General features: G+C 52.1%; 1 protein-coding gene and 1 long non-coding RNA gene across 13 annotated transcripts in view; one reads left to right on the top strand and one right to left on the bottom strand.

Moving 5' to 3' along the window:
- The window catches only part of LOC131394365 (uncharacterized), a 38,522-nt gene extending 32,274 nt beyond the window's left edge, over nucleotides 1–6,248 (bottom strand). For 2 of the 5 annotated variants that reach the window (XR_009216112.1, XR_009216115.1), the window contains exon 1: nucleotides 6,131–6,248. This is a non-coding gene — a long non-coding RNA (uncharacterized LOC131394365). Of the gene's footprint in view, nucleotides 1–4,800; nucleotides 5,681–6,130 lie in introns of those variants that run through there. The other 3 variants (XR_009216113.1, XR_009216111.1, XR_009216114.1) reach the window with 3 other exon arrangements.
- Nucleotides 6,168–14,417, top strand: part of SMARCA4 (SWI/SNF related, matrix associated, actin dependent regulator of chromatin, subfamily a, member 4) — an 87,257-nt gene continuing 79,007 nt past the window's right edge. For 7 of the 8 annotated variants that reach the window (XM_058525676.1, XM_058525675.1, XM_058525674.1 and 4 more), the window contains exon 1: nucleotides 6,168–6,251. The gene's annotated coding sequence lies outside the window, so the exon portion shown is untranslated. The remainder of the gene's footprint in view (nucleotides 6,252–14,417) is intronic. The other variant, XM_058525670.1, reaches the window with a different exon arrangement.

Raw genomic sequence — 14,417 nt, 5'->3', positions numbered from 1 at the left:
GAAAAAAAAAGAGGAAGATTGGCAACAGATGTTAGCACAGGGCCAATCTTTCTCAATAAATAAATAAATAAATAAATAAATAAATAAACAAACAAATAAATAAATAAAATGCATTGAAGGTTCTTCTATGTCTTTTTTTGTGTGTGTGAGGAAGCTCAGCCCTAAGCTAACATCCGTGCTAATCCTCCTCTTTTTGCTGAGGAAGACCGGCTCTGAGCTAGCATCTATTGCCAATCCTCCTCCTTTTTTTTCCCCAAAGCCCCAGTAGATAGTTGTGTGTCATAGCTGCACATCCTTCTAGTTGCTGTATGTGGGACGCGGCCTCAGCATGGCCGGAGAAGCGGTGCGTTGGTGCACACCCGGGATCCGAACCCGGGCCACCAGCAGCGGAGCGCACGCACTTAACCGCTAAGCCACGGGGCCGGCCCCTCTTCTATGTCTTTTCATGGCTTGAGAGCTCACTTCTTTTTAGTGCTAATATTCCATGTCTGGATGGACTCACCACAGTTTATTTATCCATTCACCTGCTAAAGGACATCTTGGTTGTTTCCAAGTTTTGGCAACTGTGAATAAAGCTGCCAGAAACATCTACACGTAGGTATTTGTGTGGATATCTTTTCTTTCTTTTTTTTAATTTTTTCGTGAGGAAGATCAGCCCTGAGCTAACATCCATGCTAATCCTCTTCTTTTTGCTGAGGAAGACTGACTCTGAGCTAACATCTATTGCCAATCCTCCTTTTTTTCCTTTTTCTCCCCCAAAGCCCCGGTAGATAATTGTATGCCATAGTTGCACATCCTTCTAGTTGCTGTATGTGGGACGCGGCCTCAGCATGGCCGGAGAAGCGGTGCGTCGGTGCGCGCCCGGGATCTGAACCCGGGCCGCCAGTGGAGGAGCGCGCGCACTTAACCGCTAAGCCAGGGGCCGGCCCATGTGTGGATATGTTTTTAACTCCTTTATGAGGGGCCGGCCTGGTGGTGTAGTGATTAAGTTCGTGTGCTCCACTGTGGCGGCCTGGGGTTCGCAGGTTCATATCCCGGGCGCAGACCTACACACTGCTCATCAAGCCGTGCTGTGGCGGTGTCCCATATAAAGTACAGGAAGAGGGGCACAGACGTTAGCCCAGGGCCAATCTTCCTCAAGCAAAAAGAGGAGGATTGGCAACAGATGTTAGCTCTGGGCCAATCTTCCTCACCAAAAAAGAAAAAGAAAATAGAACTCTCAACTCCTTTGTGTAAGTACCAAGGAGCATGATTGCTGGATCGTATGGTAACACCATGTTTAGTTTTGTAAGAAACTGCCGAACTGTCTTCCAAAGTGGAAGACCATTTGCAGTCCCACCTGTAATGAGAGTTCCTGCTGTTCCACATCTTACCTGCTTCTGGTGTTTCCAGAATTTCGGATTTCTCCCATTTTTATAGGTGTGTAGTGGTATCTGATTATTGCTTTACTTTGCAATCCCCTAATGACATATGATGTTGAACATCTTTTCATACACTTATTTGTCATCTGTACATCCTCTTTGGTGGGGTGTCTGTTCAGGTCTTTTGTCCATTTTTTAATTGGGTTGTTCATTTTCTTACTGTGGAGTTTTACGAGTTCTTTGTATAACTGTCCTTTACCAGATGTATCTTTTCAAGTATTTCCTCCCAGTGTCTGGCTTGTCGTTCTCTCTCTCTTTTTTTTGCTGAGGAAGATTAGCCCTGAGCTAACACCTGTGCCAATCTTCCTCTATTTTGTATGTGAGTCGCCGCCACATCATGGCCGCTGATGAGTGGTGTAGGTCCACGACCAGGAACCGAACCCAGGCCACCAAAGCGGAGCATGCTGAATTTAAGCACCAGGCCATGGGGCCAGACCTCTTGATGGTCTCTGCCTTTTATTCTTGGCAAGATGGGAGCCATTGGAGGGTTTTGAGCAAAAGAGGCACTTACTGAACTGAAATTTTAACTCCTATTAAATACCCAAGTGGTGGTGTCTGAGAGGCAGTTTTCAGGAGCTCAAGGGTAAGGTTCAGACAGGAGATAAATATTTAGAAATCATATAGATTTTCTAAAAAGTTAAGGTGAGATTCCTATAACATAAAATTAAATATTTTAAAATGAACAATTCAGTGATATTCAGTATGTTCACCATGTTGTGTAAGCACCACCTCTAGTTCCAAACTATTTTCATCATCAACCCTGTACCCATTAAGCAGTAACCTTCTGCCACCCTGAGCTCCTGGCAACCTGCTTTCCCTCTCTATGGATTTGCCTGTTCTGGACACTTGACTCACACAACATGTGGCCTTTTGTGTCTGACTTCATTTGCTTAGCATGTTTTTGAGGTTCATGCACACTGTAGCATGGATTAGGACTTCACTCCGTCACGGCTGAATATTCCACAGACTGTATAGACCCCAGTTAGTTTACCCAGCCATCTGTTGGTGGACATTTGGACGGTTTCAACCTTTGGCTATTACAAACAGTGCAGCAACAACGAACGTTTGTTTACAAGTATTTGTTCAAGTACCTGTTTCCAATCCTTTTGGGTAGAGACCTAGGATGCAGATGATTTTTTAAGGTCACCAGACTGGAAGCCACAGAGATGACTGCAGATAGGGGCCCCAGGCCTGAGCCCCAGGTTCATTACTGAGGGGTCAGTGTCAAGTGGAGAAAGCCGCAAAGGAGCCTGGGAAGGGGCTGATGAAGGGGGGGAAGAAGCCCAGGAGTGCGCGGTGCCCTGGAAGGCAAGTGAGGGGACCTGCTCTAAAGAGCGGACGTGTCAGCCGTCGCCAACAGGTCAAGGAAGGTGAAGAGGGGAACTGACCCTCGGATTCAGCGACAGGGAGGTCCCCACGACGTTGATGCGAGTCATTTCAGTGGCTAGGAAAGGCCCGAAAAGAGCAAGTTTAATGGAAATTAGAGGAGACCTAAATAAACAGAGAGACACCATGTTCATGGATTGGAAGACTTAATTTTGTTAAGATGGCCCCCAGATTGGTCTACAGATTCAATGCAATCCCAATCAAAATCTCATCACGGTTTTTGACAGAAATTGACAAGCTGATTCTAAAATTTACAAAGATGCAAAGGAACCAGAGCAGCCTAAACAACTAAAAAAAAAAAGAAGAAAGTTGGCAGACTACTTGATTTCAAGACTTATTATAAAGCTCCAGCAATGAAGACAGTGTGTTCCCAGCATAAGGGTAGACATATCGAGCAAGGAACAGAATAGAGTCCAGAAACAGACTCACACTTAACTAGTCAACTGGTTTTTGACAAAAGTGCCGGGGTAACTCAACGGGGAAGCAGACAGTCTGGAACAACTGGTGCTGGAACAACTGAATATCCCTGTGGAAAACACTGAACTTCAATCTTTCCTCACCCCATACACAAAAATTAACTCAAAATGTATCACAAACATAAACGTAAGTGCTAAAAGCATCGATTTTGCTTAAACTGGGATTTCAACATATAGCCACAGACCACTGGTCTACAGGATTATTCCCATCAGACTTTTTTTTTTTTTAATAATTTTTATTTATTTATTTTTTTCCCCCCAAAGCCCCAGGAGATAGTTGTATGTCATAGTTGCACATCCTTCTAGTTGCTGTATGTGGGACGTGGCCTCAGCATGGCCGGAGAAGCGATGCGTCGGTGCGCAGCCGGGATCCGAACCCGGGCCGCCAGCAGCGGAGTGCACGCACTTAACTGCTAAGCCACGGGGCCAGCCCCCCCATCAGACATCTTGTCCTTAAAACAGGACTCCGGATCCTTCCTTCCAGTTTCCACGTCCCCACTGTTCCAGCTGCAGAGAAAACTGGCGTTCACTCACGACCCTCCCTCTCCTTTCAGGTCCACTCCTTCGATTTCTATCCATTTGACCTCCACCTTCCTTCATTGCCTCCACTCTAGTGCACGTCACCCCCTCCACCCTGGGCCTCTGCGATGGCCCAAAGGGGCTCCCCACTTTCTCTCCTTCCCCGCCAGCCCGGTCTCCACCCTGCAGCCAGAGCCGCCATGGGATTCTCCTGATTACAGCCCTTCATCTGCTTCCTACCGCGCTCCAGGAAAAGCTCCAGATCCTCACCACAGCCCACAGGGCCCTGCCCGGCGGGGCTGCTGCTGACCCCCCTCAGAGCCACCCAGCCCTTTTTCTGTTCCTAGGCTCTTTTCCTCTTCAGGATCTTGGCGCACCCTGTTCCCTCTACCCAGCGCCCTCTCCCAAAGGAGAGGTCCTTTGGGTCTCAGCATAAATGCCTCTTCCTCAGTGAGGTCTAGCTGACTCCTCAGTCCCAGGAAGGTCTCATGTTATGATCTCACTGCGCCCTGGGCTTTTCTTCCACTGCACTTACATTTTCCTACCGTGTATTAGTGCGATCAACATGGGAGACAGTCAACTGAACTCATGGACTGCCTGCTCCACAGGCAGGAACCCAGCCTACTCAGTGCATCACTGCGGGCCCATGACCAGCTCAGTGCGCAGCACATCGAGGACGCTTAAGAAATATTACTTGAGCGAATGAGAGAGACAGAGGTTCAGATCCCATGTGCCCATCTGCTGCGCATTACTCAACACTAGGAGCTCAGGTTCAGAGAACTCCCAGGCGGCCTGCTTTCACGGATTCCTCGTAACCAGCCAGTGGAGGAGGGTGCCATTACTGTTTCCATTTCACAGGTGAAGAAAGGGACGCGTAGACGAGTCCAATAAACTTGCCTGGCAGCCCCCAGCTACCAACAATGGAGTCAAGTTTTAAATCCAGGTCTTGGACGCCTGCATGAGGTCTCACCTTCTGCTCTATACTGCAAGTGACTCACCTTGGACTTGGAAAGAGTCAACGAGCTGATGCAGGTACAGGACGCACTCAGCAGACAATCGGTCTCTATCATTCCTTCAATAAAAAAATTTCAAGTATCTAGTATGTGGTGAATGGGGGCACTACGCTAGATGCTGGTATTCCCTAGTGATTAAAACTGACAACAGCTTTGCCATTGACATTGAAGGGAGAAAGACAGTCACTCAAGAGGGTACCCAAGAAATGTGAAGGAAGGGGAAAAAGGAGGCAGTGATCAAACAGGACGCAGTGAGTCAGCTGGGACCTGAAAAATGAGGAAGGGCAGGCCCGCGAGCAGCAGGGGTAGCGACAGTCCCAGGGGGCGCGGCTGTCCGGCTGCGGGGCTAAAGATGACGCTGCGGACACTTTCAAATCACAGAGAAGAGGTTTGGAGGCTCAGGGCCTTCACACTTGCAACAAGGCTCTCTCTCGCACTGCTTTCCTGTCTAGACTCAAACGTCTTCGTCGCAGCGAGGCTCCCCTGGCTGCCCCATTTAAACCTCCCACAACCCTCACGTCCCCCTCTCAACACAACGCATTTTCCTTCTTTCTCTGGCCTGCCTCCCCCACCGGATCGTGAGCGCCGCAGCGGCTGAGGTTTTTCTGATTGCGGCCGCAGCACCTGCGCCTGGGCCACAGCAGCAGGTCCATAAATATTTGCTAAGCTAATTAATGGCATCCCGGAGGCTGTGCAGAAAAGGCGGCCGCGGTCGGGCCCCGCCTGGTCCCGCCGAATAGGCCTCAACATCCCCCACCAAGGGTGAAAGCGGCTCCCCGGCCCGCCCTGGGCCGCCCGTGCTCCTCCCCGGCCCAGCCTGCCCGCCGCCTGCCCTCGCGCCCAGCTTCCAGTCCTCACTTCCGAGCCTCAGGGCCCCTCGGCCATCCCTTCACTGCAGACCCCGCTGCCACCCAGCCCCATCCCCCAACCTCCCACCGCCACCGCCGCCGCCACACCACCGCCGCCACACCACCGCCGCAGTGCCGCCCGCTCTGCGCATGCTCCGCGGCGTGGGGACGCCCGGCGTGCGAAGGCGGAACACCCGGTGCGCAGGCGCAGGAGCATCCGGGACAGAGTCGGGAGGCGCGTCGGGCGCGCTGGCTCTCTCGGGCCCCGCCCACCTCCCCCCAGCGCCGAGCAGACGCGCACGCGCGCTGGGAGCGGAAGGGCTGGCGGGCGCGCGCACGAGGCCGGGCGGGCGGCGGAAGCGGGAGAGGCAGTCTGTGGGGGGGGAGGGGAGCCGGCGAGTGCGCGCGCAGCGGGGGCGCGGGCGGCGTGGGGGGGCGGCCGAGGCGGGCGCGCGCGCGAGGCTTACCCTCGCTCGGCGGCGGCGGCTTCTTTGTTTCGTGAGGAGACGCGAGACGCCCACTCTGCCCCTGGCCCCGCGCGGAGGGGCGGGGGCGGCGCCGGGAAGGCGACGGCGCCGGCAGCTCCCGGTAAGGAAGGCGGGCCGCGGGGGGAGCGCGGCGCGGGGCTGGGAGGGCGGTTTGAATGGAGCCGGGGCGCCGAGGGGGGAGGGGGCCGCCGGCGCCCAGAGCGGGGCCGGGGTACGGCGGCGCCCGAGGGTCAAGAAGCCTGGCCGGCACCGCGCGCGCGGGGCAGGCCACAGTGCAGCGAGGCCGCGGCGGCTGCAGTATCCGCGGGCCGGGGGGTGGGGGCCCGGGCCGCGTGGAGGCCGCGCGCCCCCCGTGCGCGCTCTCGCCGGGGGCGCCGGACAAAGCTCGCGGCCCCCTCGACTCGCCGGCCAGGGCCCAGCCCCCAGTCGCCGTCTCCGCCGCGGCTGCAACAATAGCCCGGCATCGGGGCTTTTCTGGCTACGTTGTAACGGGTCGGACCCGAACGTTGCCTTTTTGGCGAGGCCGCGATCGGGGTTCAGTAGGGAAACGCCAGACGTGTCCAGCATCAACTGGACACGAGCATGAGCTGCCCTGAAATTTTATTCTACAAAAGCCACATATTGTAGATTTTCAAGAAAAGAGAAGTAACTCCCCCAATCCCTTGCAAGAAGTGACTTCAGAATGTCTGCTCTGAAGTGGGGGGTCGGCAGCAAGTGGGGGAGGGCCGGGGGAACTGTTTGCTGTTGAAAGCATTGTTTTTAGTTTGCATCCTTTTCCCTTCCTCCCAAATGATTTTCCAGATTAAGACTGTAATTTAAAACGTGGATCTCTCGGGAGAGTGTTTTGTGCCGGTCTTCAAGACACCAGTCTTGATTTTTCTCCCCGGTGACTCCCTGGGGAAAGTAGGGAATAGTTGGAAGATCCGCTTCCTTGGAATTGGAGACAAGTTTTCAGTTTGAATTGATACCGGATTCGAGTTTGCTTCCATCACTTGGCTGTGTGACTTTAGGCAAATAGCTTAATCTCTCTGAACCTCTTGGTTTCCTGAAATGGGGATAATGCCACCAGTGGAGTTGGTGAAGGCCTGTAAAATGGTTCCTGGCAAGTGGGAAGCACCGTTGTTACTGTCTGGTCAATCTCCGTCCGTTGCTCAGCAATTATTTGTTGAGTCCCTACTGGGTGTCAGATGGTTGGGGGTTGGAGCCCTGTGGAGCCTTTCCAGTCTTGTAGGGGAACAGGCGATAGATGTGGGAACAAGTCCCCTTGGCCTATCATCTAATCCTCACAATCCTCGCTGTGAGAGGGACACAGTGGACGCCCAGGGAAGTAGTGGAACCAGAGATCAGGGAGGCTGCCTGGAAGAGGGGACCTTTGCCCAGAACCAGGGAAGATGTTCCAGCTTGTATGTGGACCACCCTGGACCACTCATTGTTCCCCTCTGCTGCACTCACACGTCGCCCTGTCCTTTCCCATGTGGAAGTTCCCCCAGTTTGTAATTACACAGCCATTCCTCTCTGAGGGCCATCAGAGCAGGGGTCAGGTCTCCCTGGCCTCCCGCAGTGTACCCTGGGCCCGGCACATGGAAGGCCCTTAGCGAACGTTGGTGCCATGAGCGAGGAGGGTCCTTGGGAGCACTGAGTGAACATGGGTGTGAAGAGCTCCATGCAGGACTGGGGCAGTGGGTTGTAAGCAATGAACGTTAGTTGCTGTTGTGGGTTTTTAACTTTCCAGGCCATTGTTTGCCAAACCTCCTTCCCCCGGGAATGGGGAGTGGGGCGGTGGTTAGTAGGAGTGGCGGTGGGGGTCCTAGTTCTAGAATCACACCTCAGGTTTACACCCAGCTCTAAATCCTGGCTTGACCTCCAGCAAGACACTTACCAGTAGGTCCCGCCATTGGTGAAACAGGTGTGACCCCCCTCAAACTATTGTGAGGGTTGAATGAGATAATCTGGAAAGTGGCTTAACACACTGCAGCGCCTGACATATAGTGAGCACTCAGTTTGTTGGAGTTAATATTGCTCATTATATGTATATATGTATGTATATTTCTAATTTTTGTTAAAATCAGTGCATACACATGGCTGGCCTGGTGGCATAGTGGTTGTTTGTGTGCTCTGCCTCAGCGGCCCGGGGTTCACTGGTTCAGATCCCAGGTGTGAACCTACACACCGCTCATCAAGCCATGCTGTGGCAGCATCCCACATACAAAATAGAGGAAGATGGGCACAGATGTTAGCTCAGGGCCAATCTTCCTCACCAAAAAAAAAAAAAATGCATACATAATTATGAAAATAATAAATGTTCCTCCATGTGCCCCCTAAAATCACTTTGTGTGCAACCCTTCAGGAGGCATTGATCTTTTAGGCTTTTGAGCCGGGGTGACAGCATCAGAGCTGTGGTGTGGGACAGTGACGTGGTTGCCACACTTTTTCTGTCAGTGAAAAGCACCCCAACATGTATGCACCTTTATTTATGTATCTTTGCCACTCCTTATGGATGCTCAAAATACTGAGAGGGAACCCTAGACCAGCTCTGTGTCTTAGCTGTTTATTGGCTGTGGGAGAGTGGGAGGAACTAGGTGTTTCTGGTGAATGTCTGGTGAGAACGACATTCCGCCGGTGAAGAAACTGAGGTCCAGGAATATTCCTTCACCAGGGGCTCTCCAGTCCACCGTCCAGGTTTGACCCCTGGTTTGGCCACTTTCCCTCGTGGTGCCTCAGAGAAATGGGGGTGACAGTGCCTGGCACATAGTAAGTCCTCAGATGTGCCGGCCAATTTTGGCCTCAGTCATCAGGGCTGCCCTGCACAATGGGACCCATTCACCTCAACCATAGCACACAACGTGAACGGCGCCCCCAGGAGGTGTGCAAGAAAGCGCTCAACCGCGCATTCCCCATTCATATAGGGAACAAGCATGCATCGAGTGCCCGCCATGAGCCCGGCACTGCTGGGGGCTGAGGATTCGGCCAGGACTGGGCAGACAAGGGCCCTGTTCTCATTTGCTCATATCCATCTCCTTATTTGCAAAGACGGGCAGTAATAGTACCCAGCTTGTAGGGTGGTTGCGAAGACTAAACAACAATGACAAAATGACAAATGCACAGTGCTTGCAACAGTGCCTGGCACCTGGTGCTAAGCCACTGGTAGCTCTTGTCATGAAGATGCCTGCAACATCCTGGCGGGGTGACACACAGAATGTATTTTTGCCCCACTGTAATAGTTCTCTATGTTTTCAAAGTGGTAACAAAGGAATCAACTCCTCCATTTTGCCCTTAATATTTAAAAGTTGTGTGCTTTGCGATTTCACCTTACGGCATTGAAAAGAGGGGTGTGTGTTTGGTGGCATGGGTTTTGAAAAATATTGAACATTTTGTTTTCCATTTCACATGTTTCCCTCATCACTTGGAACAGTGGGAATACTTAAGAGAGATTCAAAGTTAAAAACATAGAATTAAAGGGATGTATAGAACCTGCTATAAAAGGGAAGTAGCAGCTGCTGGAATCGTGGGGGAATGTCTGAGGGGGAACGTGTCAGGATGGAGTACGGGGCCAAGTGGGGCTGCTGTTGTCTCTGAGAAGGAGTATTGGGCTCCTTCGTGTCACGGTGGTATCTTGGTTGGAGTTTTCTGTAGCTTCGTGCTGCTGATACTGATTTTTCAGGATACGGTTTTGGCGGGCGGGAGAAATCGGCCTCGATCGATCGTCTTCAGGGATGGGAAAGGGCCTAGAGCGGCCCCAGGTGAAGCTGGGTGTGGTGGGAGGTTGGCTTTCACAGGGCAGGGGGAAGGGAAGGGATGCATCGATTTCCCTCCAGTTCCCTCAGGAGGGGGCTTGTTTTTTTTTTTTCTTATTTTTGTTTCCTTTTTTTTATTGTGAAATTTTTGTTGTCCATTATTGTTTGTCAGTCACCATATAAGTGCATCCCTCCACCCCTTGTGCCCACCCCCCACCCCCCTAGCCCCTGGTAACCACCAAACAGTTCTATCTGTCCATGTGTCGGTTTATATTCCACATATGAGTGAGATCATACGGTGTTTGTCTTTCTCTTTCTGGCTTATTTCACTTAACATAACACCCTCCAGCTCCATCCATGTTGTTGCAAATGGGACGATTTTTTTTATGGCTGAGTAGTATTGCATGGTATATATATACCACATCTTCTTGATCCACTCATCAGTCGAGGGACACTTGAGTTGCTTCCATTTCTTGGCTATTGTGAAGAATGCTGTGATGAACATAGGGGTGCATAAGCCTCTTTGGATTGTTGATTTCAGGTTTGTTGGGTAGATACCCAGTAGTGGGATAGCTGGATCATAGGATATTTCTATTTTTAATTCTTTGAGGAATCTCCGTACTGTTTTCCATAGAGGCTGCGCCAGTTTGCATTCCCACCAGCAGTGAATGAGGATTCGGAAGGGGGCTTTCTTAAGAAAACAGGTAAATGTTAACAAGGCCTAAACCAGCCCAGGCCCCTCCCTGGCCTTGGCGCCCCAGCCTGGTTTCCAGAGCTTCGCTTCGGGCCTCGGTTTCTTTGCTAAAGGGCCATGTCTTCATGTGTGAACGTGGACACTTGTCACTGGGAAGGGTCTGAGTTGTCACGCAGTGTGAAGTTCACCAGCCGTGAGCGTGGTAAAGGAGGACGGCCCCCGACTTTAGGAGCAGTTGCCTTTAAAATGGCCTCTTGGGGTGCTTGAAGTTCTTGTTTTGCTGGCAGGTCGCAGCCCACTGGCTCAGGAAGCAGGTGGCCCACCTGGCAGTTGGTCCCTCACCTGGTGCAGTGGGGAACTTGAGGGCCAGGGTTTGATGTGTGCCACCCTGACTGGCCCCGAGCGTCCCAGCGAGGTGGCACGGTGGATGGTCTCCTTGTCCTAACGCGACCCTGAAGCGCAGGGGGCCACGCGATGCGTCCTGGGAGCTGCATGTGGCCCGATGGCCACCGAGTGTGCTCCCATCACAGCCTGGACTGCTGGCGCGCTGAGCACCCTCACCTGGCTCCCCAGAACGCCCCCTCCATGCTCCTGCCTGTCGGAGTGCTTCTCTTTGCCTGCACTTCGCCCCTTCCCGGCTCTCCTCCTCCTAGACCTTCTGATCCTCAGCCTGAGTCAGTTACTTGGGCCTCACATTCAGACAGACTTGAGGCAGGACTCGACTCCCTGCATGACTTTGGGCAAATGACTTAGCCTCTCTGAGCATAAACCCCCCTGTTCCTCCCATAGTCTCCCCAGTAGCCAGTAGTGAACCAAGGGGATGCGAGTTGGGGCTGAAATCCAGCCCACTGGGCTTTGCCAAGCCTGGCTCCAGGGCTGGGCAGCCCCAAGGAGGGGACACCTTTTATATTTCAAATGGCATGTGCTAGCTGAGGCCCTGCCGGTCACCTTGGTCACCCTGGACTCCCCATCGTCTCACCCTCACATCCATTCCATCAGCCTGTCCAGAGAAATCTTCTACAACCTTCATCAGGTGGTGTCACTGCCCTGCCCAGAACATTCCAGTGGTTTTCCTTTGCTCCTAGAGTAGACTCCTTTCTCCTCACCACTGCCCTCAAGGCCTTTGATCTGCCCTCCCCACCCATGTCTGACCTCATCTGCCACACCCCTCTTTCCTGCTCCACTCCAGCAGGGTCCACTCCAGCAGGGTCCCACCCCAGGGCATTTGCACTTGCCAGTCCCTCTGTGCTGGCCACATGGCTCCCGTTTCACTTCAGGTCTCTGCTGAGATGTGTCCCCATCACTGAGGCCATCCTTGGCCGCCACGATTGAAAGAGCGCCTCCTGTCAGCTTGACTGTTAACCCTGCTTGGTGATTTTTTCATAGTACCTCCACTCCCTACATGCCATCGTGTCGTATTTATTTATGTGCTGGTCTCTGTCACTCACTCGTCAGTCCCACCAGGCAGGGACTTGGTCATTCTCTGCTGGATGCTCGGTGCCTGGAACCCTGCTCAGCACACAGTCAGCACTTGGTCGGTATTTGGGGTGGCTGGGAGGGCCTGTCACAAGTGACACGCGGCAGGTGTCGGTGCCACGCCTCCCCGCCACACTTGGCCACGCTTGCACTTTGTGCGTCCCTGTTGTGGGGGACTTCTCTCCTGCCCTCTGCATGGGCCAGAGTTGAGTACAGCAGGCACCACGACGGAGCCAGTGGTGGCTCTCGCGGCCTCCCCGTGCTGGGGCTTGAGAGGCTTCACAGGGAAGAGGAGTCTTCTGTGTTTCGCAGGGAGCAGGCTCAGGACTTGTTGCAGATGTGTGGACAGATTTGTAAAACTTGTTACAATTACTTGATGTGTGTTTGTGTTGGGCCCCCTGGTGACTGTGGATCATGGTCAGAAGAGTTTGAAAAACTCCCGTCTAGTGGATAGATAGGATAGTGTTTGCATTCTCGCAGTGTAGACACTATATCACCCTTCTGGATCAGAGCACGAACTCCCCAAGGGCAGAGAGCCAGCCTGGTTGTCTTCACGTCTCCTGGCGCCTTGTAGATGAGAGGCGTTACTCTTCAGTGGTTTTCAAATGAATGAAAATTTTTAAAGGGGGGGGGTGGATTTCAATTTCAATGAACAAAATGTTACATATTCCCAGTGCTGAAAATAATACTTGGTAACAATTTGGTATGTCTACCTTTTAGGTAGAATCCAGAAGACGTTGTAATTTATCATCATGACGTGGTTTTTTCCTTTCTGAAATGTATTCGCTTTTAAATATAGGGCAAAGTTTTGCTACTTAATTATATTGCAGGGAAAATGCCACAGAACAGCCAGGGCTGGAGAAGGGCAGTCTCAGATTAAGCCATTTCCCCACCATCCCTAAGACCACGGATGCTCCGCCCTGGCCGTCCTTCCAGGTTCACGAACTAGCGCGCCCCACACCATCAGGTCAGGTGTGGAGGGTTTTCTTCGTAGAGTATGGGGGGGTCGATCTCGTTTTTGTAGTGTAAATGTAACGAATGGGGCTGGCTTTGCCCAAGCCCGTGCTGCCCGGACACCACTGATGGTTGATGGGTCCAAGCACCCTGCCATGGCTTGACCACAGCATTGTATCTGCTGATGAAACGTGTCTGTGAACGAATTTCTCCACACCCCAAAAGCAGATATCCCGGGGCCAAACTGAAATATAATGCTGGTTGTCAGGCAATATGGAAAAAAAAAAAACCCATCATCCCAGCAGGCAGATTTCAGAGGCTCCTGATTGCCCGTTAGCCGGCAGTCCTGTGGCACGGAGGTTGTTTTTTATAAGAGAAAAGCACAGAGTGGTGTCAAAGGAGAAACCGGACCCCTTAGCCGCCAGCAGTCTGGTTCCGCATTTGAACGTCAGCAGTTGTTTCTATTTTAAATGATAATTTTGATGAAGTTGAAAGTCAGTAGAAAATAATGCAGTCCTAAATCCTTTCATCTTTCTCTTTTATTTTCACAAAGGCGCTTCCTGGGCATCTTTTCTGGGTGTTTATTTTTTGGGTATTTTTCTGACCTAGATTTTTTTTCTTAAAGTGTTTTTTAAAAATCTGATGACAAAAGTAATAGATGTTTATTGTCATAAACAAACACACAAACACCAGAAATCTGTGATGTGGAAAGTGTAAGTTCCCCATCATAAGCCTCCAGAGAGAGCTGCTGGCTGCCACCAACGGTAGTTTGGTGTATGTTTTCTCCGGGCTGGTTTCTATGCTCGGATTAACACATGTGTGTTGTTATTCTTAGCAAAGTGGGGCTCGAGCCAAGCGCACCTCGCTTTGATGCTGCCTTCTTTCCGTGCTTCGTTTTGGACCATCCTCCATGTCTGTGTGCGCGGAGCCACCTCGTTCTTTTTTTTTTTCGCTGAGGAAGATGCACCCTGAGCTAACATCTGTCACCAACGCCCCTCTTTTTGCTTGAGGAAGGTTCGCCCTCAGCTAACATCTGTGGCCAGTCTTCCTCTGTTTTGTATGTGGGCCACCGCCACAACATGGCCACTGACCAACGGTGTAGGTCCACGCCCGGGAACCGAACCCAGGCCGCCGAAGCAAAGCGTGCTGAACTTAACCACTAGGCCGCCGGGGCTGGCCCTACCTCATTCATTTTTAGTGGCGCTACGACTTCTGCAGCGTGGATCGTGTGGGGGTTCTGATTGCTCAGCAGTTGGGGTGCTTCTCAGAGAAATTGAGGTGACGTGGCCAAGTCACTTCCAGACCCTTGGGCCCCGGGAACCTGGGAGTGTACTTTCATCTTGAAGCCTCCTGAACGTCTTTGCTTTCAACTTTTTGATTCTTGCCCCGGAGTAGTTGTATTTCCTGT

The sequence above is a fragment of the Diceros bicornis genome, chromosome 30 (genome assembly GCF_020826845.1).
Source record: "Diceros bicornis minor isolate mBicDic1 chromosome 30, mDicBic1.mat.cur, whole genome shotgun sequence".
Taxonomy (NCBI): Eukaryota; Metazoa; Chordata; class Mammalia; order Perissodactyla; family Rhinocerotidae; genus Diceros; species Diceros bicornis.
This window is presented reverse-complemented; position numbering and strand designations above follow the sequence as displayed.